This window comes from Marmota flaviventris, chromosome 5 (assembly GCF_047511675.1).
Source record: "Marmota flaviventris isolate mMarFla1 chromosome 5, mMarFla1.hap1, whole genome shotgun sequence".
Taxonomy (NCBI): Eukaryota; Metazoa; Chordata; class Mammalia; order Rodentia; family Sciuridae; genus Marmota; species Marmota flaviventris.
In genome coordinates this window covers 134,753,599-134,780,595 of record NC_092502.1, presented here as the reverse complement: position 1 = coordinate 134,780,595, position 26,997 = coordinate 134,753,599, and the positions used below count along the sequence as shown (strand labels likewise).

Sequence of the window (26,997 nt, the reverse complement as noted above, 5' to 3'; positions counted from 1 at the left end):
CAAAAAAAGTACATAGAAACTGGTAAAACAAAGGAAGTATTAAATATGTGTAAATATTAACTAACTTTGTAGATAATTTGGTAATTACCAAATTAAAAGTGATAACAGATAAGGAGGCTATGCCTATCACAAAAGAGTGGGGAGAACAGAATCAAAAATTACACAAATAGAATATTCATACTTGAGTAGATATAGACAGAGTTAAAGGTATTTCCAAGATTTAAAGTCAAGTATCAGTGGTACCATGTGCTAATGTGGGCAAATGAGTGATTGAGTGAATCTAAATGTAATGTTTTTTGAGCAAATTACTTCATAAATTAAATATTCTAAATACAAATCAAGGACTTTCTATTTATTACCAGTCTGAAGTCTATTGAGGTTATGGATTATCAAATCATACATGTAATAGTTACAAAGGCTCTAATAGGGCTCAGGAGGAGTAGCTTTCTTGTGGTTCCAGAGGCAGGGGGAACACAGTAGGACTAAGCAAGGAAGGCATTATTTATTTTGGATTGTTGGAGTCATTATGTAGTATTAAAGATTTTCTCCTTCAAATTCTTGCCAAGAATGGCTTAAAATTGGGTCTAAAAAACCTACAGAACAATGCAATTGGAATGGATGTGGGTAAGGAAGGTGGTGGAGTCCACACCATGCAGACCTGTAGCAGGGAGTTAGCAGTAAGAAGGGCCATATGCTATGGACCCCAAGCTCTGCAGCTGAGCCCATGTTTTGGAGTTAGATGTTTCAGTAGGTGAAGTTCAAAAGAAATGTTCACATTCCAATCCCTATAACACTCAGAAAGTGGATTTATCTAGAAATAGGGTCTTTACTGCAGTCATCTTGATGAGTTCCCACTAGATGAGATGGTTTCTAAAGTCAATGGTTCATGCTCTTATGAAAGAAAGGAAAGGGAGGATAGATTATAGAGACCCAGAGGACACACAGGAGTAAGAAAGCCACACTACTGACAATTAATAAAGGGTGTGGCTAATCAAGGCACACCCATAGCTGGCTGTCACCCACAGCTAAGTTCAGGCTGTTACCCACAACCAAGAAACATGCATGACTCAGACCTTCCCTATCTATGAGCCTCCAGAAAGACACTCTACTGACTCCTCAATCCTAGGCTTCTGGCCTTTGTACATGGAAAGTAAATTTATGTTCTAATGCCAGTTTGTGGTCTTTTTCCATGACAAACCTCAGAAACTGATACAGGCACATTTAAAGGCATTCCAGTCTCTACTGCATGGTATTGGCCAATTTACTTCTCACTTCTCCAAATATTCATTGGCCATATAATAAACTAAAAATAAACTTAAATCCATGATAATTTCAGGGGGAAATATGGACAAGGACCACATTCAATACACAACTGAGAAGACTATGAAGATGAAGTGAGACAACAGAAGTAAGGTACTTGGAGCAATTTCTGAAATGCAGCAAATGCTTAATAGATGGTAACTTCCAGCTATAGAGGTGGCAGCAGGAACAAGTATACGAAGCTCATACATAGACATTTGGCATAAGGAAGTATAAGCAAGCATCAGAATTCTGGTGACAAGAATGAGTTTTTAAGTACTTAATAGCGTGTAAGTGGCAGTGAGGAAAGGAACATGGTATAGAGAGATATTCCTGAAGTAACTTGTCACAACCTCAGGTAGGAGCACACACACACACACACACAAAAAAAAAAAAAAAAAAAAAAAAAAAAAACAGAGCAAAATAGCATGGTTTATGCACTTAAGTTCAGAAATGAAGGATGTGTATGAGTAAGCATGGAAGACCAGAACCAGCTGCCTCTGATGTTGTACCTCGCTAACCTGCCATTGCCAGATGGGTCTGATGGATGGTATTTTCCAAAAACATCACTTGTGGTCTGAGGATGTAGCTAAGTGGTAGAGCCTTTGCCTTGCATGTGCAAGGCCCTGGGTTCAATATCCAGCACTGAAAAAAAAAAGACCTGCTATTAATAAACTATGTCAGTTACTGATAATTAATATTTTATTTTTTAATTTCAATTTTCTTGTGTTCCTGAGAAGACAGTTGTGACTTATAAGTTTAAGTTTTAATAGTTTAATTTTAAAGTTTGGGAGCAAGTCAAGAATAGAACAAACAGTACAACTAAAAGGGAATCAGAAAGTATTTATTACAAATTGAGTGGAAACTTAGAGACAAATGCCTCACTGTCCCTTGGAATAAAACATCAAATGGCAATCATTCCTTAAGTGGCATTAGTTCCTTAAGAAAATGGTACTGGAAATTAACTAGGCTGAAAGGACTTTTAAGGAAGTAAAATAAGTGACAAAATAGGAATAAAAAGCAAAAAAAGAGTAGGGTGCTAAGATTTCACTTAATGGTAACAAATAAATAAATTTCAGAAAAGCTAAGAACAGATGTACAATTTAAGTTTCCATAAGAACACGTTTAATTAATATCACAAAGATGTAACTTTACATACATTTATAATAAATGTCTATTTGCAATAAACATCTTTTCTGGAACTTTCTGAAGGTTATAGCTAAGCTGTCCTCTATTTCTTACAGTCTTGGCTAGTTTTTGTGGGTGTGGAAATAGATAATTCACAGCTTCCCGGGAGACTATTTCTTTAATATGATACAAAGTAAAGTTGAGATAACCTTTCAGGGAGAAACCATCACAGCACTGTGTGCTTTAAGGAAAAAAAAAAAACACCTGTTGTATCAAGATTGATATGTAACTTTTTTTCTCCATATATCTTAAGAAATATAGAAGTAATGATTTTTTTTGCCTTTTCAATATATCAAATTTTAAATTAATGAAAACATATTTCATTACAAAATCAAAACAAAATCAAAGAGTCCTACAGATGATTAGTTTCCTAGTTACAAGAATCTGGTACACTTAATATATTTGGTAGCCAAAGATCTATAATTATAGGGAAATGAATAACATAATGGAATGGGGCCACGGAACACAGATATAAGCACATTTAGATTACTAAATTATTGTTTGTATCTCTTCTGTTTTTAAATTATAGAAAATATTTCCTAATTTGTATTAAAAATCTTTTAAGCCTTTCATTGCACCTGTTGTAAATGTATATGAAAAATTGAAAATATAATACTGATTGACATAAAGAATATCATAGTAATAACTACAGGAAGAATGCTTTTATGGTTTTCTCAGTAGATCAACATTTTAAGGACATATTAGAGCAGCTTCTGTTTGAGTGTTTCATGTAATGTTCTTCAGATGTATTTTATCTAACTTAATGCAGTGTTTAAAATTTAGATTTAACACAAATGGGAGAATTCTTATCATTGTGGCCACAAAAAGTATTTAAAAGTTGTTATGAACTGTCACATATCTCATTAAGTACTGTTGATCAGAATTCTTGAGTTACAAATACAGCTTGTTTGCAGGTTATTGCAATCAAGAGCTTATAACCACTATATTCATAGTTAGGTAATGTGTATACTGCATAACCTAGGTGCATCGTCATGCTTGAAAGTGTGTAAATTCTATGAATTAGTTTTGTATCAGAGAAAGAATTAGCAATCACTGTGCATCTTTTGCAAGGCACTGAACTTGAATATATTCAGAATGAATTTCTGAGCTATGTTATGGTTAACAAATATCTATATTCTCAGATCTCTTTTTTTCAGGATAATCATTCATTCCTTTATTAATGCATTGTCTCACTATGTTACTATGTTAGTGTATATATATATATATATATATATATATATATATACACACACACACACACATATGTGCATATATATGTATATGTATATTTTATTTTAATGAAAATTTTATTTAATTTGTCCATAAGTGTGAATGCCTTCAAACTACATTGATTCAACAAGGGCTTTCTGTTAGTCTATACCATTTTCAAAGAAAATACTTTGTAGTCCCACGTATGTTTTGCCATTTCCCACAATTGGACTTCTTCCCTTCTCTTTATTTCAATTTTTGTTTAAATGAAATAAGAGATGAATATGCAGGTATGCTTGTTCTTTGGAACAGATATAGGTGGAACAGTAACCCATAGCAAAAATATCATGGACAAGAACATCACACTGGCAAAAACTGATTTGAAGTTTAACTTGTTAGGAGTCAATGTGAATTTTTCTAGTACCAGAGAAGATCCAGGTGGCAACTTCTCTTGCCATCACTTTCACAGTACTTCAGTAAATAGTTAAGAACCTCTTACTTCCTGAACAAGCTGACAAATGCAATGGAAAGAACAGAGATCTCATAAGAAAGTGGTGTGGTCCCATATCCCTACACAACTAGTTGTATAGCTATAAAAACCTTAATAATTTAAGATCATATAGTATATGTAAAAATACAAATGTACACAATTAATTTTACATAATTGTTTATGATTTTATTAATTAAAAAACGGCAGTGGACATTTTCTCATAAAATACAATTGTCTTGATATGGGTTTACAGAAACCCTGATTGATGTCACCATGTTTCCAGAATCCTCTATCTTTTATGACAGGTAATTTAAATGCTGAGAGTTTTGGCATCTTACTTTGTAAAATAACAAAGGAAGCTGCTACATCAGCTCCAGGATACTTTCCCTCTTTTGATAATATAAACATAGTCTCTCCAGCTGGAAATACAGCTAAACTCTATAAAATTATAATAATCTGGTTTAATTTGAAAACTATATAATATATAATACATATAGTTCAATAAAATAATAATGAAAAATTACCAAAAAAAGATATATATTCATGGAACACAAAAATATTTTCTATTAACTATTGATCATGCCTGTATAAAACAAGATTTAAAATTGTTTCCATTTGAATTAGAATAAGAAATAATTGTCTGTTTTTAATTTCATGTTCCAGATAGAAAAATAAAAAAGTTCCAAAATTTCTGCTTCAAATGTGGAAAGATTCTTTCCTTGAATTTAAAAATAGAAGGATCATTATCACAAAACAGGACAATCAAGAGAGAAGGGTGAAAGGAAGACAGAGAGGGATAGAAGAAAGAGAGAAGAGAGGGCTGGGGATGTGGCTCAAGCGGTAGGGCGCTTGCCTGGCATGTGCGTGGCGGGCGCTGGGTTTGATCCTCAGCACTACATATAAACAAAGATGCTGTGTCTGTGGAAAACTAAAAAAAAAAAAAAAAAAAAAAAAAAAAGTATTACAAAAACTCTCTCTCTTTAAAAAAAAAAGAAAGAGAGAAGAGAAAGTGTGATAGTAAATATTGATAAAAAGCTATGTAAAGCTGGGTCTGTAGCTCAGTGGCAGAGAGCTTGCCTAGTATGTGTGAAGCACTTGTTTGGTTGCTTAGCATCACATAAAAATAAACAAACAAAATAAAGGTATGCAATGCATCTACAACTACATTTTTTTTTTTAATAAAAAGCTAAGTAGAAGGCAAAAGCAAGAGAAATAAGTGGCAGGGTTTCACTTAAGAGGCGAAACAGACTAAGTAGTTGAGAAAGGGTTTCCCTGGCTGAAGGAAGATATCCCAAAGTCTTGCTGTGAGAAGGGATGAGTTTGAACTATTAAAGCAAAAGGGAGAGGGTCAGCAACTGGGGAATGCCAGCCAGAGGAGAAAGTAACTCAGTTCAGACACAAGAACCAGCTGATCACAATGAAGTCACAATAAAGATCTGTATTTTTTTTCAATGTGTGATAGGTTGTCAATGGATAATGGTAAGCAGGAGAGGATATAACCTGATTTACCTTTTAAAATAATTACTGGGTGCAGCAGGAAGAAATAATTATAAGGAGCAAAGCAGAAGATACTGTAAAAGGCCACTGTAGAAATCCAGGTGGAAGAGATGGCCTTAAAGGTAGAATGTCAGGTGGGCTGAGTGGTCATATATGACTTTGAGAAAAGTCAGCAGAATTTGCAGATGGGTGCTTTATTGGATTAGGAATAATATTTTATTATTCCTAATAATAAAATTTTAATAAATTTTAAAGATATATAGAAGAAATCTCATAATTCTTTAAAAGCTTTTGGGAATAACTTAGAATAAAGAGGCAAAATGATAATGAAGGAGAAACTGGATAATTGAAGAAGAAATGAAAACCTTGTATTCCTGTATCACTTTTGAAACTTAATGGATATTATATGAGAAAATAACCTCTATAAATTATTAATATATTACTTTTTAAAACTTATTCTCCCAAGGATCTAGATAAAATGTTAAATTCTGCATTTAAAAAATATATATTTAAGATTGTCCTTCTGGAAATGATCCCCATTCTATCTTGAATGTGCATTTTATACAAAGACATTCTTTCCCTTAAGAGAGTCCACACTGCATTCCCCCTTGAATGTGTATCTGCTTTCCTAAGTAAATCTACATCTCTGAAAAAAATGTTTACCTAAATTAATTTCAAAAATATTTCAAAAATGAAATCACATATCTCAATGAGATATCCAAAATAATTAATTTATATTAAAAATCAGTCATTCATTGATCAATGTGTTCAAATGGGTGAAAATAGCTCAGAATCAACTCTCACTTCACGTAAGATCGAGGTGCTGTTTTGGATGTCAATATGTTAAGAAGGGATATATTTTTAGAAAGGAATTTAAAATCTTGTGTGTTTGCACTGTCAAATGATTTCATATCCCTACTGTCAAGTAAATATAATTCAATTTAAATGACATTTAAGGTATTTATCTGCATTTGCCATAAAAAGTACCTGATACTTATTCCTGAATTTATATATCTAACTATGCATATTTGATTTTGGTTGTGTTGCAATCAAAACTTGGCATGAGATTATGCCAAAACTTTTATCTTATCACAAGGTGAAAAATTGGGAAGAAATGTTTATATAATTCTCATTAAACTAAATGTCATTACCAAGAAGATGTTTCTTTGCAAATAAAACACACTTCACTTTTCCATCCCAATTTTCTACTTTACCTTTAGAGAAAATATATTTGTGTTTATGTATTTGGTGGTGCCTGGGATTGAACCCAGGACCTCACATACACCAGGCAGATGGCCTACTATTGAGTAATGCCTCCAGCCTATGTTATAAAATCTTAGTTGATTTTTTATCATAGTACATTTACCATGATGGAAACAATAATCAAAAGAGTTTCTTTCTGTGCATCTTCATTGTGTCTATATGGAAAATTGAAGCTAATGCTGCTGTAACTAATAATATACTCATTCAAATTGTTATAAGCTGGCAGTGATATAAAGCAATGCCCTTTTTTAAGTAGTAATTGGATGAAATTAAAATTAACTAATATCTACTTATTTTTGGAGATATATTAAATATATTAGATTTAAACATAGATATGATTTTTCAAGATTTATTCATTTTTTTCAGAATAGAAATTAATTATGTTTCTAAACTACTCATTGGAAGGTTTTTGAAAAAGAACATTTTATATTTCTAGAGAAAATAATTTATTATTTTCTAAAATTTATACTTAATAGAGTAGTAAAAGGACTGACTTTCATAGACCACATTCTCAGATTTATACATGGGTAAAATTGTTCTGAAACACGGAAAAAATATATAGATGTCAGCACACAGTCTAAGGAATAATCAGGAATTCAATACTCATTCTGAGAACCTACACTCTGCTGGTTGCATTCTCTTTGACAGAAATCTCTTGTAACAACATAATCCCACTATTTTTCTCTGAGTACTCGGAAAACTCCTTTTTAGAGTCCTATGACAGTACCCTTTTTCTAGTCAACGTGGGCTTTCTTTTCTCCTACTGGCTATTGAAGGCTTGAAGACTTCATTTATCCCTTGGTTTTAGTTTTCACATACACTTCATTAAGTCCCCAAATGATGTTTTCTGCTCACATTCAACTGAAGAATATCAGACTTACCATTTTCACTAGCATGTCTAGAGGCACTTTAATTTCTAGATGTCCAAAATTCAAGTCATACTATAATACTGGTTTGTACCCTTTCCAGTGAACTCTGCTTCCATTTATGGCAGCACTATCTTCTTGACTTCTCATTATAAAAGACTAGGAGAAACTTCAAGTGAAAATTTCTGGAGCCAAACCACAAAAAACTGAACGACAGCTGTCCTACCTAATGTTATTCATATCTCTGCCCTTCACTTTCCTCATCCATGATGTGTGATAATATTAGTACCCGCTTCATGTGTTTATTGCAAAGTTAAAATGTGAGACACTTAAATAATGATTGGTACTGTATATGCACTATGTGGATGCTTTTCTTCTTATTTTTTTACCTTTATCTTCCTCAATGCAGACCCTCCAGACTCAGTCAGTCACTAAGTTCCTCCAGTTCTAAATCCAAAATATTTCTGAATCCTGTTCTTTGCTTTCCAGAAGTTGGGCAAAACTAACCAGGTAATTTGATGCACATTTACTTATATAACTTCCTTTCTTAATACTGCTTTGTTGTTTCCCAGGTTTCTCAGGGGATGAGGAACTCAAATGACTAATACTATATGCAAGTGACTCACCGCCTGATCTTTGACTCCCTCTCCTTCCAGGCAGGTGTCAACCCACTGAAGATCTCTAATCATTTTACTCCACATAATTCCCATTTCCCCAGGTAGCAAAGGACTCCCATCTCCACTTGATGAAGCACTGTTTACTAAGCCTCTCAATACAAAGATGGCTTCTCCTGGGGCATTTCCCTAAACACACACCTCTCAAACCAGACTAACCTACTCTGAACACTCACTTGACTACCACACTCCCCCTCATAAGCATGACCAGTACTATAGCTAAGCAACTCTGTAGGAACTTCATTGTTCACCTCTATCTCAGGGGTAAGGACAGTGAGAGGGAATGTCAGGGCATCTCAATACAGCACTCTTTCCTCAGCATCCAGCATATTAATTCACCTGTCCAGTGGAGAAACAAATACCCAGCACTGTATCCTGCTCTTATGGAGACCAGAGTTTAATAAGAAAGTGGGAGTCGGCAAAAGCAAGTGGGAAAAGTTATCATGAGGGAAATACACAGTGCCTTTTTACTTCATGGGGACAAGCCTTAGCTTGATTCAGGCTAAGATTGCAGGAGAGCTGGAGTAGCTAGGTGAAGGATATGGACTGGCTGAGGAAGAACTCCTTTGCACACTCTCTGAGGCCAAGAAGGATACAGTCTGTGGAAAAAGGAGGCAAGTGGCTTGATCAGTGGATAGTGTGAGTTTGCACAGAGGATCCCAGTGAGCTCTCTCAAAACATTCTTCTCTAATCAAGACTTCTGGGACTTTCTGATTCCTCTGAGATGGAGAGAAATTAGTTGATATGATGTCAGGTTGAGGACTCAAAATTGGTTTCAATTTTCTTAAAGACAATAACTATAATAAAAAATATGCTGACTTTTGCTATGAATTTGTAGATCAAAATTCTTAGTTTATACATACACACAAATATATAAACCCCGATACACAGAGAGGAAGTTCTGAAAAATACATACAAAATTATAGGTTGGCTGCATGTGATGGAAAATCTTCATATAGTCTGTTTATATGTTTTTTTACTTATACATATCTCTTGTTTGCTTATCAATCTCACATAGCTTTTGACATTAATTGTGTAATCAAAACTTTAAAAAGATTAGTAAATATCAGGTAGAATATGTATTTCACTTAGAATATAGTTTGATGGGTATGCTTGACTTTAGTTCGACTTTAGTTTGAAAAATGTGTTGTAATCTAAAAAACCATCACACTTCTCTGTGCCTTGGAGAAGGCACATGTGGAAGGAGCACAGGATGCTAGAATGGTAATGAGCTAATATTTGTATAATCTTAATCACTAACATTTAAGACTTGATTTCTATTCTGATGCATATGTGGGATTTCTCTGCTTCAAGCCATCTCAATTAGCTATGCAAAGGGGTGAAAGTTCCAGGGATTTGTTTGGCAACACATTTCTGAAAGGCCTTTTGGTGCAGCTGCCTTACATTTGTTTCATCAAGAGACTAAGCAAAACTAAAGTAGTTCTTCATGATGAACTGGCAGGAAAGTGCCAAGATAGTTTTATTGCTTAGCAACTTGGCAGTAGGAAATGTTAAAATATTACAATCTCTCATATCTATGAACGGAGACAGGCTTTCAGCGGATGGCTCTCCAGCTCAAGCATGATTAAGATGCAGCCACATGGCACTGGCTTATATTTTGAGACGATAGAAACAAGATAGAAAAGTTGGATACTTTTAAATGTATTAATAGTAATTTATCAGGAAAACTCTACGGGTTTGAGCCAAATCCTAATGTAAGGAATTAAGCTGTCTCCATTTTGATGTTGAAAAGTGCTGTAACTTGCATTGATCAGTGGAATTGCTGCTGCATTTGGGAAAGAGGACTACATCTACTGAGAAATTATGTGCCAAGAAGCATCCTGAGATAAACAACTACATTGAAAAGAAACTGACAATTTACCATACATTTCCAGAATTTAAAGGGTTGTTGTGGAATGCTTTCTTTTTGTGCAAATTGTGGAATGGATGAAAGTGACAGCATGGTGACACCAGCTAAATGGAAACATGCTGTAGACAGTCATTGCAGATGCTTCCTCACAGGCCTGCCAACTCACACGCCACTGAAAACCGCCCTCGATTTAAACACTTGGGCTGGTCCTAAAGAATGATGCTACTTTTGCCAATGAAGCAGTGGTTTTCTGCTGTGAAACCTCACTTACAAAGTTGTATATATTAAATAACAAGTAGGGTTCTTTTTTCTTGTTTGTTTTAATATGAAGGCCACTTTGATCAATATATCGAATCATTGAGATTGAAATAACAAATCACAGGGTTATTAATCCTCCACAATTACTATAATTGATTGTAATTGTCAAAACATTTGATCATAACAGTTTTAGCAAATATTCAAATTATTAAAAGAATATCTTGTCTGTTGTGTCTACCAGATTTCAGTTTATGACTGATGTTCAAAGTGACTGACAATTGTCAATAGACAAGATTTCCATTTCCATATAACATATCTATATACATAAATTCATCCTACATATTTATAAATAATCAATAAGATTTGCCATGTCAAAATTTGGAGAGGAGTCAATTTGCTATGGGAGAAGAAAGGGTCTCTGCAGAAGAGTCCATGGAGTAGCCAGAGAGAAGAGGGAATTGTCATCTAGGGTTCTTGGCTTATATGATGGAAAAAAATTTTAGCACAGGCCAGTCAGAGGCATAGAGTCTGATTTAAGAAAACGGATACACGATGAAGAGAGAATGAGGGCAGTCAGTCTCAAGACAGAAATGCCTTTTGGTGTAAACTACATGAGATATACATTCAAGGGAGAATGTGGGCGATCTTGAGAGTGAGATATATAGTTTGGGGGGAGTCCCAGTTCATCTCTTAAAGGAAACGTGGTGAGGGGTGTATATGGAAATGTATGCAGGGATGATATGGGTTTGGTGCTCTCAAGATGGGTTCTAGTGCTCTTGGCAAATCTCCAAATTCTTAGGCTGACATTGTCTTCATTATCTGATCAATAAAGAGCATAGGAAAGTACCCTAAATTATAATTTCCTCAAGATATTACATCTCTCTTTAATCTATTTATTGGGAGTTATTTTATAGTGCACAGGGAGATGTACAGAATTACTAGGAATTTGTGAGTAACAGGCAGGAAAGAGAGACTGAATTGGGGAGTGACAGGTCTGAAAAATATAAGAAAATTCTGAATTAAAGTCTTTCCCCTGTTCTTCCTTTATGTCTCCTTACTACCTATTCTTTTATCAATTCTATCAGACCGCATATGACCATGAGACAAATGTTGTAAGATCTTATATGTCTGACTCAAAATATCCTAGATTTTATTCATATTCAGACATGCACTTGAGGTGTCAAAAGTAAACGTAATTTTAAAAAGAATTCCATAAAATTCAAAGACAAATAATTTAGAGTCTCTTTCTAACTATGAAAGGAAGACAATTATATTCATTATGATTTTATTTTCTCATAATTAATATGTTTTAAACATAAATATTAATACACAATTTGTAAGTAATCTTTGAGAAAGAAAAGCAACTAAAGTTTTCACTAACAGAAAAAACAAATGTACCTATTTATTTTTTCAGAGTTACTTTCTATTATTTTAATTCCATTTTATATTATAAATTTAAATATAATTAGGATTTCAGACTTCCTATTTCTAAACCTTTCACATTATAGATAAGGTAACAGGTCATTTTATAAATTAGCAACCTTTGGACCTACATATTTATAATTCCTCAATCAAGCTAAAATACTAAAATATATTGTTTGAATTGTTCATGAAAACAATAAAAGACCATGAGTACCATTTTTAATTTTCAAAGACAGGAAAGGTTATGTGAAGTATAAGTAGAAAATAAAAGTAAACGAATTACCCAATCAATAAATGGGCAAAGAAACTAAATAGATACTTCTCAAAGTAAGAAATACAGATGGCCAACAATTATATAACATAATGTTCAACATTTCTAGCAATTAGAGAAATGAAAATTAAAATTATGATGAGATTTTATCTCAATCTAGTCAGAATGGCAATTATCAAAAATACAAGTAAAAATAAATTGTGGCGATGATAACCAGAGAAGACTGCCCTCATACATAGTAGCCGGGACTGCAAATTAGTGCAACCACTCTGGAAAACAGTATGGAGATTCCTCCAAAAACTAGGAAGGGAACCTCATTTGACCCAGTTATCCCACTCCTTGGTATATATCCAAAGAATTTTAAAAATCAACATATTACAGTGACACAGACACATCAATGTTTCCAGCAGCACAATTCATAAAAGCTTAGCTTTGGAGCAAACCTAGGTGCCCTTCAACAGAAAAATGAATAAAGAAAATATGGTATAATACACAATGGAATATTAATCATCCATAAAGAAGACTGACTTTATGATATTTGTCACTGAATGGATGGATCTGAAGATTATCATGCTAAGTGAAATAAGGCAATCCATTAAAACCAGAGATTGAATGTTTTCTTTGATATGTGGAAGCTAACACAGAATAAGTCAGGGTGAAGGATCAGGAGCTTAGTGGAGTAAACAAAGGTAAATGAAGGGAAGGAAGGGGAGAAAGGAAAAGGAAAGACAATGGAATGAATCTGATATAACTTTCTTACCACATATATGAATATACAACAGTGAATCTCACCATTGTGTGTATCCATAAGAAATCAATTTTAAAAATAACTGTTTAGCAAACTGACAAAATAACTGAATTAGAACAAGATATATTTCATGCTTGCATAATTATGTCAAAATAAATTCTATTATCATGTATAACAAAAAGAACAAATTAAAGAAAAGTTGTCAAAATGGGAAATTTGGAAGCAAGCTTTTAAAATATGAAATATCTCTATACTGGAAACCTCATTGATTCCATATTAATACTTTCTTTTTTTAACACAGTCATTTATTTACTCTTTTCAATTTAGAACAACAAATTATGCCTCTGTGACCATGTTTTACTTATGCTTTGTTTAAGCAAATTGCTGGTGTCTTTCAAAACTCTTTTTATATGATGAACACTAGTTTATACAGAGAGATGGTAGAACTTATCCAGAGAAATTTCAGACACTTCTCAATGCTTGTCTTTTTTTTTTTTTTTTTTTTTTTGTGTGTGTGTGTGTGTGTGCTGGAATTTGAAGTTACAGACTCTTCTCTACCTTAAACTTAATGAGATTTGCTTGTCTGTCCATTGAACCTAGTGTTGATTGAGCCATTATCAGATTTCTTTATTTATAACTCTTCTGTGTCTGTTAAAACAGTGGGTTTCAATGAATTATCCAAGTGGCATAATGGTATAAGAGTAGAGTTTACTTTAAAAATAGATGAGTTCAATTCCAATAGAAGGAGATATTTAACTTATGCCAATTGTCATTTTTTCATATTTTTGAGCTATAATGTGGTACATATACACAATGGAATATTACCCAGCCCTTAAGAAGAATGAAATTATGACATTTGCAGGTTAATGGATGAAGCTGGAGAATATCATGCTAAGTGAAATAAGCCAAAACAAAAAACCTCAAAGGCCAAAAGTTTTCTCTGATAAGCAGATGCTTATCTATAATGTGGGGGATAGGGAAAAATGAAGGCATATTAGATTGGGCAGAGGAGAGTGAGGGAAGAAGACGGGGTGTGGACATGGGAAGGATGGTAGAATGAAACAGACATGATCACCCTATGTACATGCATGATTATATGACTGGTGTGACTCTGCACCATGTACAGCCAGAAGAATGAGAAATTGTGCTCCATTTGTATACAATGTGTCAAAATGCATTTTACTGTCATGTATGACTAATTAGAACAAATTTTTAAAAATAGATTTAAAATAAATAAATTATACCATTTGCTTTTGGAAAATTGGTGGGATGGATTGAGAGGACTGCACATCCATGATGGCAAGGGTCGTTTTCCACAATTAAAATCAGACATGTTAAATGGGAACACACAAAAAAGCTACTGAATGTTGTCAACAATAATCACTGAGAAACATACAGTACTGTATTTAGTAAATATTCTAAAACAACAACCAGAAAGAGAATATCACCCCCAAAAGACTCAAAAAAATTGTGAAAGATTCAGTTATGTCAATATTACATATATATTATAATTATAGAACACTGGGAAAACCTATTTCAAAATAATTTGCATGCACAGTCACATACTTAGGACCATGGAGAATTTATTACTCAAAATTGAATGTCAATTAACATACAAAAAAGGAAAAAGCATAAAATTCAAAAGAAGTATTTACACTCAAGTGTGCTTCTTAGAAAAGTTACACAGTTTTGAGTTGTAACAGGATTTTACATGTGGAAACTGCCTTGAAGATCATACTGAGAGGTTAGGTTAAAGAGCTTTGCATCATGATATTCACATTTGAGACTAACAAATGCTTAGTTTTATAATGACTCATACATTTACCCCTCCCTCCCCACCATTTTTTTAACAGTGCTAGGGATTGAGTCCAGGTGAGCTTTACCACTGAGTTACATTCCCAGCTGTTTTTATTTTTATGTTGACACATGTTCTCATAAAATTTCTGAGACCGAATTTCAACTTGTGATCCTCCTGCCTCAGCCTCCCATAGCACTGGAATTACAGACATGAGCTACTCTGGTCATAATCTGTAATTTTTTTCCTTTTGTTATATTAGCTCATATTTGGTGATTTGCTATTGATCATTTCATGTCATATTCAATACAATTTCAGAATTATTTCTTTTTCTGCAGGTAAGATTTTATGTACTAAGCAACATATTCTATATTATAAAAGTGGATTTTCCTTCATTTTTAATATATTTGTAATAATGCAATTATTTTTTCTGCAAATTTGTATCTGTATTATGCAGGTAGAATAGATTCCTGGGATTAATAACTCTAAAGAATTGGTTTATATGACAATAAAATAGTAGAAAAACATTCTTCTGATACTATAAGTAACAATAATAAATAGTAATGGGAGTACATTGGCACATTTACATTTTATTCATTGTTGCTTATTATGTATAAATAGTTGGAGGTTGACATGTATATGAGTAAAAATAGATATACACAGGTCCCCCTTGTAAAGACATTTGGGGGGCTAAATATATACCTTGAAAAGAGCTCAGTATATATAATCATTGTGGGGAAACAGGATTTAACTCCCTGACCCAGGCTGCAAAAATTAGTTTTATGATTTGTTTCCTCTGGAAAACAATGAGCCTGACAACACCTCTGCTCCCCTCAAGTATAAGACATTCCACAGAGTACAAAGGAGAGTTTGCTTCCCCAGCTAATCTCCTTGATCTAATCTCCCCCTGGAAGCTGTTCTTCCTCCAGGCACCAACTTCAGCCCCAGTGCAGCTTGCATCCTCCTCTTATTTCACCACCATATCTGCTTTTCCTATCCCCTTCTGCCTGGTCTGCTTTTCCTATTTTTCATAATTTATCTCTTGTAACTTACCTATACATTATATACATATATATGCATGTGTGTGTATGTGTGTGTACGTAATATATATATGCACACACACACACATTTTTTTTGGTCACTATTATTGCTTTCTCTTTTAGAGAGGACTTTTTTTAGTTAATTCTTCCTTGTATTCCTAAGTTCTTAGAAATGTATGAAAAATGTCCAAAAATATGCATTTTGAAAACCTATATATGTAAGAGTTAATTCTGTCATATGCTTAGATCCTTAACTTGATTTCTATTTACCCTGAAATGTGCTTTCAACATAGTTTTGTTTTAAAATGTTAGGAGAATACACACTTTAAAATGATTTAATCATTTTCATTCACTGGGACCACATTATTTACAACCACAACAAAAACATTCCAGGGTGCTTTTTTTTTTTGTTTTTGTTTTGTTTTGTTTTTGTTTTTTTCTGGGGGCAGGGGTGTATTTCTATTCTTTCTCTATGTGCTTAGTCTCTTTAATGTGAATAACTGCTCTCAGTTAAACAATTCGACAGCATCCACTTATAGTCTCAGAGTTGCCCTCACATTCTTTGTAAAAATAAAAGCTCATTTAACGAGACAACTTTCTTTTATGGAGCAATTTGTTTGCTCTTAACGCTTGTTCACTCTTTTTGCCAATTTGGTTTCCTCAGTTGAGCAGTTTATGACAGATTTTTAAGCTCCACTGTCCATTACAAACAGCAGGTTTTAAAAACTCCATCATCATCATAAGCTTAATGAGTGAATGTCTGAAAGCTCAGCAGTTGGTCCAGAAAGTGACTCTGACAGCCAGCTTGCTGCTGCTGTAATTAATAATGAAATGTTACATCGCTGGCTTTTTATGTGGAGACAAGGCAAGTGGCAGGGATTATGAAGAGAAATAAATTTACATTGTAGCTTTGTACAGCATCCATAGCTTTAGGATCTCAGTACATACAAAACTACTGTAAAACAACAGTCTTCTCAAGAAAGTCCTTCCAAGAATATTTAAAGCTCCTGGCTAAAGAATGAGGAGATTGTAAGAATGAAGAGGAAGAAAAGAGACTTTCTTTTATCAGTCCCTCCTTTCCTGCTGCTTAATGTCTTTCTACCCAGCTGCATATAAAAAGATCAAAAATATATCTGTTTCCTAGAGTTAATCTATTTCAGTCAATGTCACAGCCCACTCACTTTCTAACAGTGACTAAAGTGCCTATACCCTCCCCCCTTCTAATGCAAACTCCAACTACTGATCCTAGAAAATACTTTATTACAAAAAGGAAGTGTGGTGGGGTTTTCAGAATGAGCCCTGCTCAGTGAATTTCATGGTGACTATTAGTCATGCTTAGAGAAAGCTAATAGCCTACAGTTCAAGTTGAATTCTCACTCTAGGTAGCATTGTTGTTCCAAAGCAGTGCATCTGGACACTTGCTTTCTCTACCTGTTAGAAGAATCAAGACAAATTCTTTATTACTCTATTCATGGATCCTGATGGGGGTACAAGGTAGAGATGATAAATGATAAATGATACAATATAAATATATGCTCTCACAATGAGAACAGGTTATCTGAAGATAAGAACCTTGGATAATATCAGCTCTACCATTATTCTTGTATTTGCTCATTGATATTTCTTGGTTTTCACTATGCAAACTGCTATACTGCTGGCATGACTTTCCAACAAGGCTTTTCAATGTTTAACCACTATTCCATGTCTAATCTATGTGAAAACCTTAGCTGTAGTAAAGAAAAGTTAAAAGTGAAAAAAAAAAAGAAATTTTCTCTCTAGTTACACAATTAACAATGTTTTGAGTTGAATTAAAATACTCATGATTGATTAAGTGAAGTCCAGCATATGCTATTTTTCTCATTTACTTACTATTAAAAAAGACATTTGGGCTGGGTTTGTAGCTCCATGGAAAAGCACTTGCCTCAATGTGTGAGGCACTGGGTTTGATTTTCAGCATCACATACAAATAAATAAAATAAAGATCCATAAACAACTAAAATATATATTTTTTAAAAAGACAATTTTTTAGTTACATTTATATGTATTTCCTTATGTGGGAACTTGCATAATAAAAACAAATGTAGTATTTATTTAATTCCTTTATTCATTTATCCAAGTAGGCTTCACTCTTTCATATGCAGGATGACTTATAAGTAAACTCACAACACAGAAACCATCCTCGTTCAGACAATGGCACTTCAAATTATTAGTTTATCTAGAACTTATCAGTTTATCTAGTCCATAAGTAGTACTAAACTTGATTAATGCCTATAACTAAAAGTCCTTAATTCAGATTGAATTAAAATAAGAAAAAGTTCTGTCTTCACTGTTGCATAGACATTAGTTTCTTTTAACTAGTTTTTAAAATGTCAGAAGTGTTATAATTTTCCCACAGATTTCTGACTTGTATTTGGGGCAAAATGTGAGCCACAACTTGAAATGGATAGATGCATTTGAGAATTCCCTGGTGCCCACTCTAGACTGTTGGGCTAAACTATTGCCAGAGACACACTTGCCAAGGTACCCAACGAAATTCTTTTGAAGATATAGATACTTTCTAGTTATAATATACTAGTTAAAGTAAAGTAATACCTCCCAAAATATTAACTAGCAAAATCAATTTAACTCATTTCTCATACAAGGAAATTTAAGAATGTCTCAATGAATCTTAAAACCAAATTTATCCACTGTCAAACTGTAATACTTTACATTAAATTCCAGCTTATATGTTTGAGACAACCATCAATGTAGTCAAATAAATACAATCATTTCAGAGTTTTTTCAGTTTCTAAAATGACATAACATATTTTCTGGAAATAATATTTGGCTTTAGAATAAACTGTTCAATAATAAAGACCAAAGCATAATTGATCAGAACTGAAGGCTGTGAGGAAAGCAGAGTGCATCAATGTGAAGCAGGGACTTCTTGGAATCTGGAACAATTAGGAGCTGGAAGGAATCCTGGGCCAAGTTGCTTAGCTAAGTTGGATGAAAACTTCATATCCCCTAAATGTCTGCCACTTTCCGCCTCCTTCAGTGGCCTCCTTCTTTTAAAGTAGTTGCCTTTATGTTTTATTTGCATGTGATGACAAGTAGCAACACCACCATGGGAATTTCATTTCTTGACCTGGAAATACCCTGAAGCTTAACTGTTGTTTTTCTAAACAACTGCTTGGTTGTCTCCTTTCTGTTTTCCTTAACACATTTGTTATTTTTCCCTACCCTCATGATGTGTGACTCTTTTTGCCCATGACTGGAGTATTCTAAGGAAATATTCCAGATAAAACCCCAAACAGCAATAAATTAAAATTATGGGTTCTCAATATAACTGTTGTATATGTCCAATGGAAAAGGAAAGCAATGTAAACCCCAGGCAGAGTTCCTTCACGGCTGTGACCTGATTCCCAGGTTCTGCTCCCTTTCGGTTATTCTGTTCCTCTATTTCTCTTTGCTCTTCTCCACTTCAGAAAATGTTATCTTCTGCTTGTAGAAGACCTCTCCTCCTCCCAACCCAACCACCACATCTCCTAAGTAGGCATTTAGCGCAGTACTGAGTGAGGTTGTGGCACTTCCTTTGAAGACTTGAAGGATGTCTGCCTGTGTGTTCTGTCCATCTTGTCTATGAGAGAAAGTGGGAATGAGAGGGAGCATGCACTATAGGGAATTGAAAGACTAGAGGAAGAAAAGGATTTCCTGAAGGCAATACAGCCTGCAAGGGTTATGAAGAACCTTCATGGAGATACTCATTTTACACTTTTAGAAATAAGAGTTTAAGTTCTTCTTTTAATAGCTGATCATTTTCATTTCTGCTTAAGAACAAGTGCTAGAGTACAGTGCCTTTCAGAATAATCTCAACTTCCTCCAGCTAATAGAGAACTAGCAAGGGATCTGACACACACACACACACACACACACACACACACACACACACAATTTTTTCCCCTTTTACCTTGGGCTAGATCAATTTTTTAGGCAGGAGTCTTCACTCACCAAACATTTATATAATTTGAAAATGATAGCAGAGAAATTTATCCTCTTTAGATTTGAAAAAAATAGGAGGATGTACTTTTCAGTCTCATGTACCAGAGAGAAAAAAATACTTTCACATTCTACCTGGAAAGAGATCCTTGCAAAATGAGATTTGCCTGTGGAGAATGTATGCCAAGATGAGAGGAAATAGCCAGGCAAGGATCTGTCTGTATTTTTTACTAAGGCAGCAGGTGACCTAGAATAGAATAGTAAGAGGAGAGTCATTTAATCACTAAAGAGGTGAATTTTTGTTTTCATTCATTTTGCATTTGCTTGAACCTTTAATGTCTCTTGAAGCCTCAGGTTTTGGAAACTTGGTCCTCAGATAATACTACAGCAGGTGGCGGAAAGGGTAAGAGGTAGGGCTACCAAGGTTTGTTTAGGCCACTGGAGTATGCTCTTGAAATAGAGAGGGGGAACTAGACTCTTCCTCTTCCCCCCTTTCACCCCCTGGTCATGGGGTGAGTAGATTTATTCTGCCACACTTTCTCAGCTGTTGCAATCTGCTTTCCCCACTGGGGTCCCATAGCTAATTGGTCAATCTATATATGTATTGGGACCTCCAAAATTGTGAGACAGATAAAACTTTTCTCTTTATGGGTTAATTATCTTAAGAATTTATTAATGTAATAGAAATCTGACTCACAAACACTCAACAATATAAATTAGACTGGATGTGGAAGACATATTACAGTCGTAGCTTATAATCACTGTAACCTATCCCAGGGACTATTGACTCAGTGTGGGTTAGGATTACCGTCAGCAACTTGCAATTAAATGTCTGCAGAGTCCAAGTATGTAACTGACTTGTGAAGAGGTATTTTGTAAGGTGTAGTACTGCTATTTAATAAACTAGAAAACTAATACCTCATCTACACAAGACACTAATGCTGAATTTTCAATGTCTGTTTTCTGAGTTTTCCAAGAGTGGTTGAACATATGCTCAAAGATTTGTATAGGAAAGCTCATAGCAGCTTTATTAATATTAGGCATAATATGGGAAAAACCCTTAAATGTGCTTCAAAAATTGAAAAAAAATGAATTAAAGGGATAAATTGAGTGAATATTATTCATAAAATAAAATATGTTCAGGAACAATAATGAAATAACCACTGAGACGTTCCGTGACAGTATTGATCTCAAAAACTGTATGCCCAGATAAAGAAGCTAGAAATAAAATATGACATATCCATGATAACACTTAAATATAATTTTGGAAAGGTATCATTCCATATTGATAGATCCAAAGTCAGTGCTCACATGTGCTTAGGGTATGTGATGATGAGGTGGAAAAGAAATGCTTTATGGGTGGCAATACTAGTCTACCTTGTGAATGTGGAGATGGTCCTGTGGGAGTGTACAACTGTCTAAATCTATCCTACTGTCTATAATTAGGTGTAATTCCAAATACCTTAAGTTTAACTTTCCGTAACTTCTTCTACAAGAAATACCTTGAATCTGAAACTTAAATCTCAGCTTCCCCTTAGATCTATCACACAAGCTATTTAATGAATCCTTAGGATTTTTCTTTACATATATTCTTATTTCTACCCTGTCTACATATCTTGGCAGTTGTTTTGACAAATATTTAGAGTTATCATTAGGCTTAGTGTTTCTAATCACATCCTACTCTTCTCCAATTCACCCTACACACTGCTGTTACGTGAGAATACCACTAATGCACAGGTCATGTTAAATCTTATATCTCCTTGACTGTTCTCAGTGCTTATCAGAAAACTTTGTTTAAATCAAACAAAAGTAATGAAATATTTTTTGAGAAATGAAAAGCACAGGTATGTGCTAATATTTAGATAGAAAAAAATAAGCATGCTCAGAATTCTATTGTTAACACTCAAAGATGTAATTTTCAATTCAATCTCTAATTTTTCTATCTTTTTTTTTTAACTGATCACTTTCAATTACCCTTTGAAATCACATGACAGAGACAATTTTGCCTAGATCTTGCCTACAATGATTACTTTTACTGAGATTTTCTCACTTCCTGGAAGGATGAAAATACTAATCATAAGAATAAAAATTGTAGGTATTGCTTGTAGAGAACTCAATGCAGCACATACACTCTGCCTAGCAATCTGTGCACATGATTACATTTTATTTTCATGACAATTCTATGAAGTTGGATTTGATAAGCCCATTTACAGATCAGGAGGGAAAGAGGACACAAGTGCTCCCTGCCTCTTGCCATATGATACTGTTATCAACCTGGGATATTGCCAGATAAAAGGCCATCACAAGATGTGAGCCCTTGGCCTTGGACTCTAGCACTATGAACCAAAATAAACTTCTTTTTATGAAAAAGTCACCCAGACTTAGGTATTTTGTTATAGTAAGAGAAATTGAACATGTGCAAATTAAGTACTTTTACCTTTTAGAATACTAATTGAGAAAAAAAAAAAGTTCTTAAAAATGGCATCAGACTACTTTTGTTCAAAATATTTCTCATTGGTAACCACAAAGGTCTCTACTACATTTTGAAGAATGATTCACAGTGAAAAAGAAGAAAAAGTGGGAAGAATTCTTTAGTGTTACAGTATTTTAGAAGGGCAGATATAACTTTAAAAACTACTTTGTCCTGTTTCTATTTTTCACTTTCATCATCATATTAAATTATATTTTTACTAGATGTAATTATAGGAGGTCATATACTCTGAGAGTTTATGTGTTAAAATAAATTATTTTTTTTGTTTTGTCATGTATGAAAAGTAGAAAGTTTTAAATGTATTAAATAATACATACATCTAACAGATTATTTTAAATTCTTGTCCATTGCACAGGTTAAAAGAAGGAGAGAGTACAAAACTAGCCGGGGCATTTTTCATAGGATCATATTTGTTTGGCTGACATTGATAAAAAGTCCCTTCACTATGTAAATTTGTCAGTCTAAGATTAAAGTGCAGTATCTCATTGAGTTTCATCATGCACCCTCAGCATTATTCTTATTCCTATTAACTCCAAGTTCAACCTCCACCTTGCCCTTTTCCTTCTCTAATTGGCAGTGGGCAAATCATTTTTGGTCAAGATCAGGGACTCATCTGCCCATCTAACCTTAAACATCAATCCAACAAAAGAGTGAATCCCATTAGCATCAGTCTCGTGACTCATAAATGCAAAGGTCCAGTGAAGAACAATAATGCTCTTTGGCTTCCACATCAGTCTCTGCACCTTGGAAACTAAGTGTAATGAACAGTAGGTCGTAACCTGTAGCTTTCATAAAAAGCCCCAGTTGGATAGCATATTCCACATCAAATATGCTAATGCTAGGTCATTATATCAGTGATTTTCTGAGTAAGAAAGTGCACTATGTATATCTTCCTCTATTAATAAATTAATATTCAGATCCATAATAAGTTCTTGTATTTTATATTTCCTTGTTAGTAACTTATTTAAATCAATTTCTAGAACTGAATACAATACTGTGGAAATCATGCTGCCAAGAAATGATGTATATCCTACAGAACATATAAGAGCACCTTAGATAATCTAAATTTTTACCAGTTCTGAGTTTTTTTTTTTTTTTTTTTGCATGATATTATATTCTGAAAACGTATAAAATGCATTGAAGTTTTAGAGTGTTGTGAAAACGGCATGGATATTATTCAACATGAAGAGCCTGAAGGGAAGAAAAATAAGATTCTGGTTAATATTCTTTGGTTCAAAATACTTTAAAGTCATCCTTTGGATTTTTGTATTTCAGACAATTTCTCCTGACATACTTTTTCCCATTTAATTATTTCTTTTCACCTACCTTTCTCTTTCTTTTATTTCTAACATCTGTCTTTCTTCTTGCTTCTTCTTTATGTGTGTCTATTGGGGAAAAATGCTTTTTTTTTTTTTTTGGAGGGGGGTAGTTTTAAAATATTTTCAATGGCAGGCTATGAGTATTCAATGCTCCAATACATACACAGATTTTGAGACTCTCCAACTCCATAAAATTGTCCAGAAGTCCTCTGCTAGCACATGCTCTCTTGTTGATTCTGTGGTAAATCTTGTTTTCCCCACAGCACAGATTTTAAGACTAGGGTGATTCAATGTGTATGAAACATTAAACACCTGCTTTTGCAGCATTTTTACATGGCACTGGAGGTAATAAAAGGAAATGGTCATTTTCTTAAAATCACAACAGTTTGGTTCAAAGATTGCAAATCTTTTAACCAGTTTTTTTCTGGTGCAGCTGCCAGTTCTGCAAGTTTCTGAGAGGCAGGTGCAGGTGAGACTGCAACACAGGCTCTGCAACAACCTCCAGGGACAGAATTGTTGCCTACTTTGTGAAGAAGATACATCTTGTAAGTGAATCAAGTATATATGACAAATACTCAATATCCATGGACATGCAATTGGTTTTCCAAAACTAACTTTCTTGATATTTGCTATTTTTATATTTTACCCAAAACATTTGCAAGCTGTTTTAGATGCAAGATAAACTGATAATCTCAAGAGTCAGTTTGCTTACTTTGTAAAATGTATTCTTAATGCCTCTCATGAAATTTGTAGAATTTCTGCTATTCTTTTTCATCTCAAACCAAAGAACAAGGTGCTGCTGCCAGTAACTTTCCCTTAGTACTTTATAATAAGTATTAGTAGAAAGTTTAGTGTAGAGGGGAACAGTAGTTGATACAAAACAAAAGGCCAATTAGAGAGCTGAGAATTCCAGGTTGCCTTTATTATAGTCTAATAATGTTCTTATGTATGACCTGAATTACTGGATGCATTTCCATAAATGCTTCATGCAACACCAAGGAGCAACTTGGAGTCTTTGGAGAATGTAGCACATTATTTTTATTGTAGATAAATAAATATGGACTTTTACACATACTTTACTTCTAAAGGTTTTATTAAGATTATTGTGTGTTTTTATAACAAGTAATGATGTGACTATTAGGAGAAACTTGATAATAGTAAAAGCAGCTTCCAAAGTAATAGAGTAAAGAAGATATTCTTTTAAATGTTATGAAAGCAGAAAATAGGGAAGGATCCAATTTCTACCCCAACTTTTAAGAGATATCATTCTGACCAAGAATAATTTTGAGATAAATCAAATGAAGAGTCACAGTACCAGTGCAGGTTTCCCCCTTCTTCAGTTTTACTTTGCATCAAGAAGGAAAATATATAAAAAGGCTCAATGGTGTTTTTAAAATGAGGATTGAGACAGGGTATGAAGGTAACTTGGGGAAAGGTGAAAGATGAAGTACTTCAAATTCTCCTCAATATGAATATATAGCAGCCTCCAGTCTAGATTACAAATGCTGTTGAGTGTTTTCTGGAAGAAGCTAGTAGCAGAAATGAAGTAAAGTTCCAAGTACACAGAAATAAAAAAAAAAATTCTTAGGAAATGAAGATGCTAATTATACTGATCATTACATATTTTATGTATGTATAAATCGTCTTACTGTACCACATAAATAAGAACAAATATTCTGTGTCAATTAAAAATAAAAATAAATGCTAAAAAATACCAGTAAAGTAAAAAGATGAGTCACTAACTCAGCTGGGAATATGTAAAACCAACAAAGAATTGGCTGAGTCATTAAAAAAAAACTGAACTAAATAAATACAACTTAGTTATACTTAGTTATATCAAACCACACATTTTCAAAATATGAAAGCTTCCAAAGATGCAGTCTACTCACCTTGAAGCAAGGACAAATATAAACTTATATTGGAATAGAGATTCTAAACAGGATACATATAATATAACCTAAAATATATCATTTAAGGGTCACTCTGGCTGCCATGGGAAATCAGATACTTGGATGGATAAAAGAGCATGGTGGCTGTGAACATTGAAGTTGATAACTTACTTTCAAGATAATGTTGATTAATTGGAGTTGAAGTGTGAAGAAAAATGTGGGGGGGTATGATGATTAATTTTACATGACAACTTGCCTGGGCTATGGAGTGTCCAGATGATTGTTAAAACATCATTCCATGTGCTTCTGTTAGGGTGTTCTTTGATAAGATTAATATTTGAATCAGTGTATTTTGTAATTATGCCCCTTCTCCTCAATGAAGATGTCCACCATTCAATTCATTTAAGACCTCAGATAATGAAGAAGCTGGCCTTTTCAGGTGTAAGGTGGCAAACTGCTGTCTGACTGCCTGAGCTAAACATCAACTTGTTTTCCTGCTTTTGAGCTCTAACTGAAAATATGCTTTTAGATTTCAAGTTTGATAGATTTCAGACCAGATTTAAACCATCAACTCTCCTGAGTCTCCTGCATCTCCAGCTTCGCAGCATGTTCTGGAGATCTGAAGACTGCTTCGCCTCATAATCTTGTGAACCAAGTCCTTTAATAAAGCTTTTTCTAATCTTTAGCCTATAATACAATCTCTGGAAAACTTGACTAGCACCACCACTTTACCCTAAATCCTAGAATAGTACCCAGGGGAAAAAAAAAAAAAAGGTTTTCATTGTCTTTCTATTAAATAGAAGAATTGATGATAATTCTTTTTTAAACTGAAGAGTGAATTCAGGGGTATTCAAACACTGAGCCACATGCCCAGCCAGTTTTTGTACTTTATTTAGAGACAGAATCTCACTGAGTTACTTAGGGCCTCACTAAGTTGTTGAGGCTGGCTTTGAACTTGTGATCCTCCTGACTCAATTTCCTGAGCTGCTGGGATTACAAGCATGTGCCACCGTGCCCAGCATATGATTGTGGGCATTTCATAGTTTTGGAACACTGGAGGACTTCTTTTTTTTTTCCAGTTGTAGCATTTTTTGTATGGAATCTATATCTACCTATCTATCTATCTATCTATAAATATATTTTAATTGATCATCATCTTGCTTAATTTTCTTAATCTTCAGAGAATTACTAATTAAAGTCAGAAGGAGAAGTATTTGCTCATCTATTAATATGGTTAACAGAAGAATGATAGAAAATACTAAGGGGACAATGATAGGAACCACTATGTTTTCTTATATTTTTTTAAATTTAAGTGTGTATTAGTACAATGATTTTGCTAATGTCTATCAGAGCTGAAAGAATAACTATTCTCTGGCTCCGAAAATCCAGTCATAGACATAGTTCAAACAGTAATATTAATGTCTGTCCAT

General features: G+C 33.9%; 1 protein-coding gene across 4 annotated transcripts in view; it reads left to right on the top strand.

Annotated features, from left to right (window-relative positions):
- The window catches only part of Cdh12 (cadherin 12), a 659,985-nt gene that overhangs the window by 308,435 nt on the left and 324,553 nt on the right, over positions 1 to 26,997 (top strand). Inside the window, exon 1 of one of the 4 annotated variants that reach the window (XM_071611882.1) lies at positions 24,146 to 24,223. The exons of the other annotated variants lie outside the window; for them this stretch is intronic. The gene's annotated coding sequence lies outside the window, so the exon portion shown is untranslated. Of the gene's footprint in view, positions 1 to 24,145; positions 24,224 to 26,997 lie in introns of those variants that run through there. 4 annotated transcript variants of the gene reach the window in all.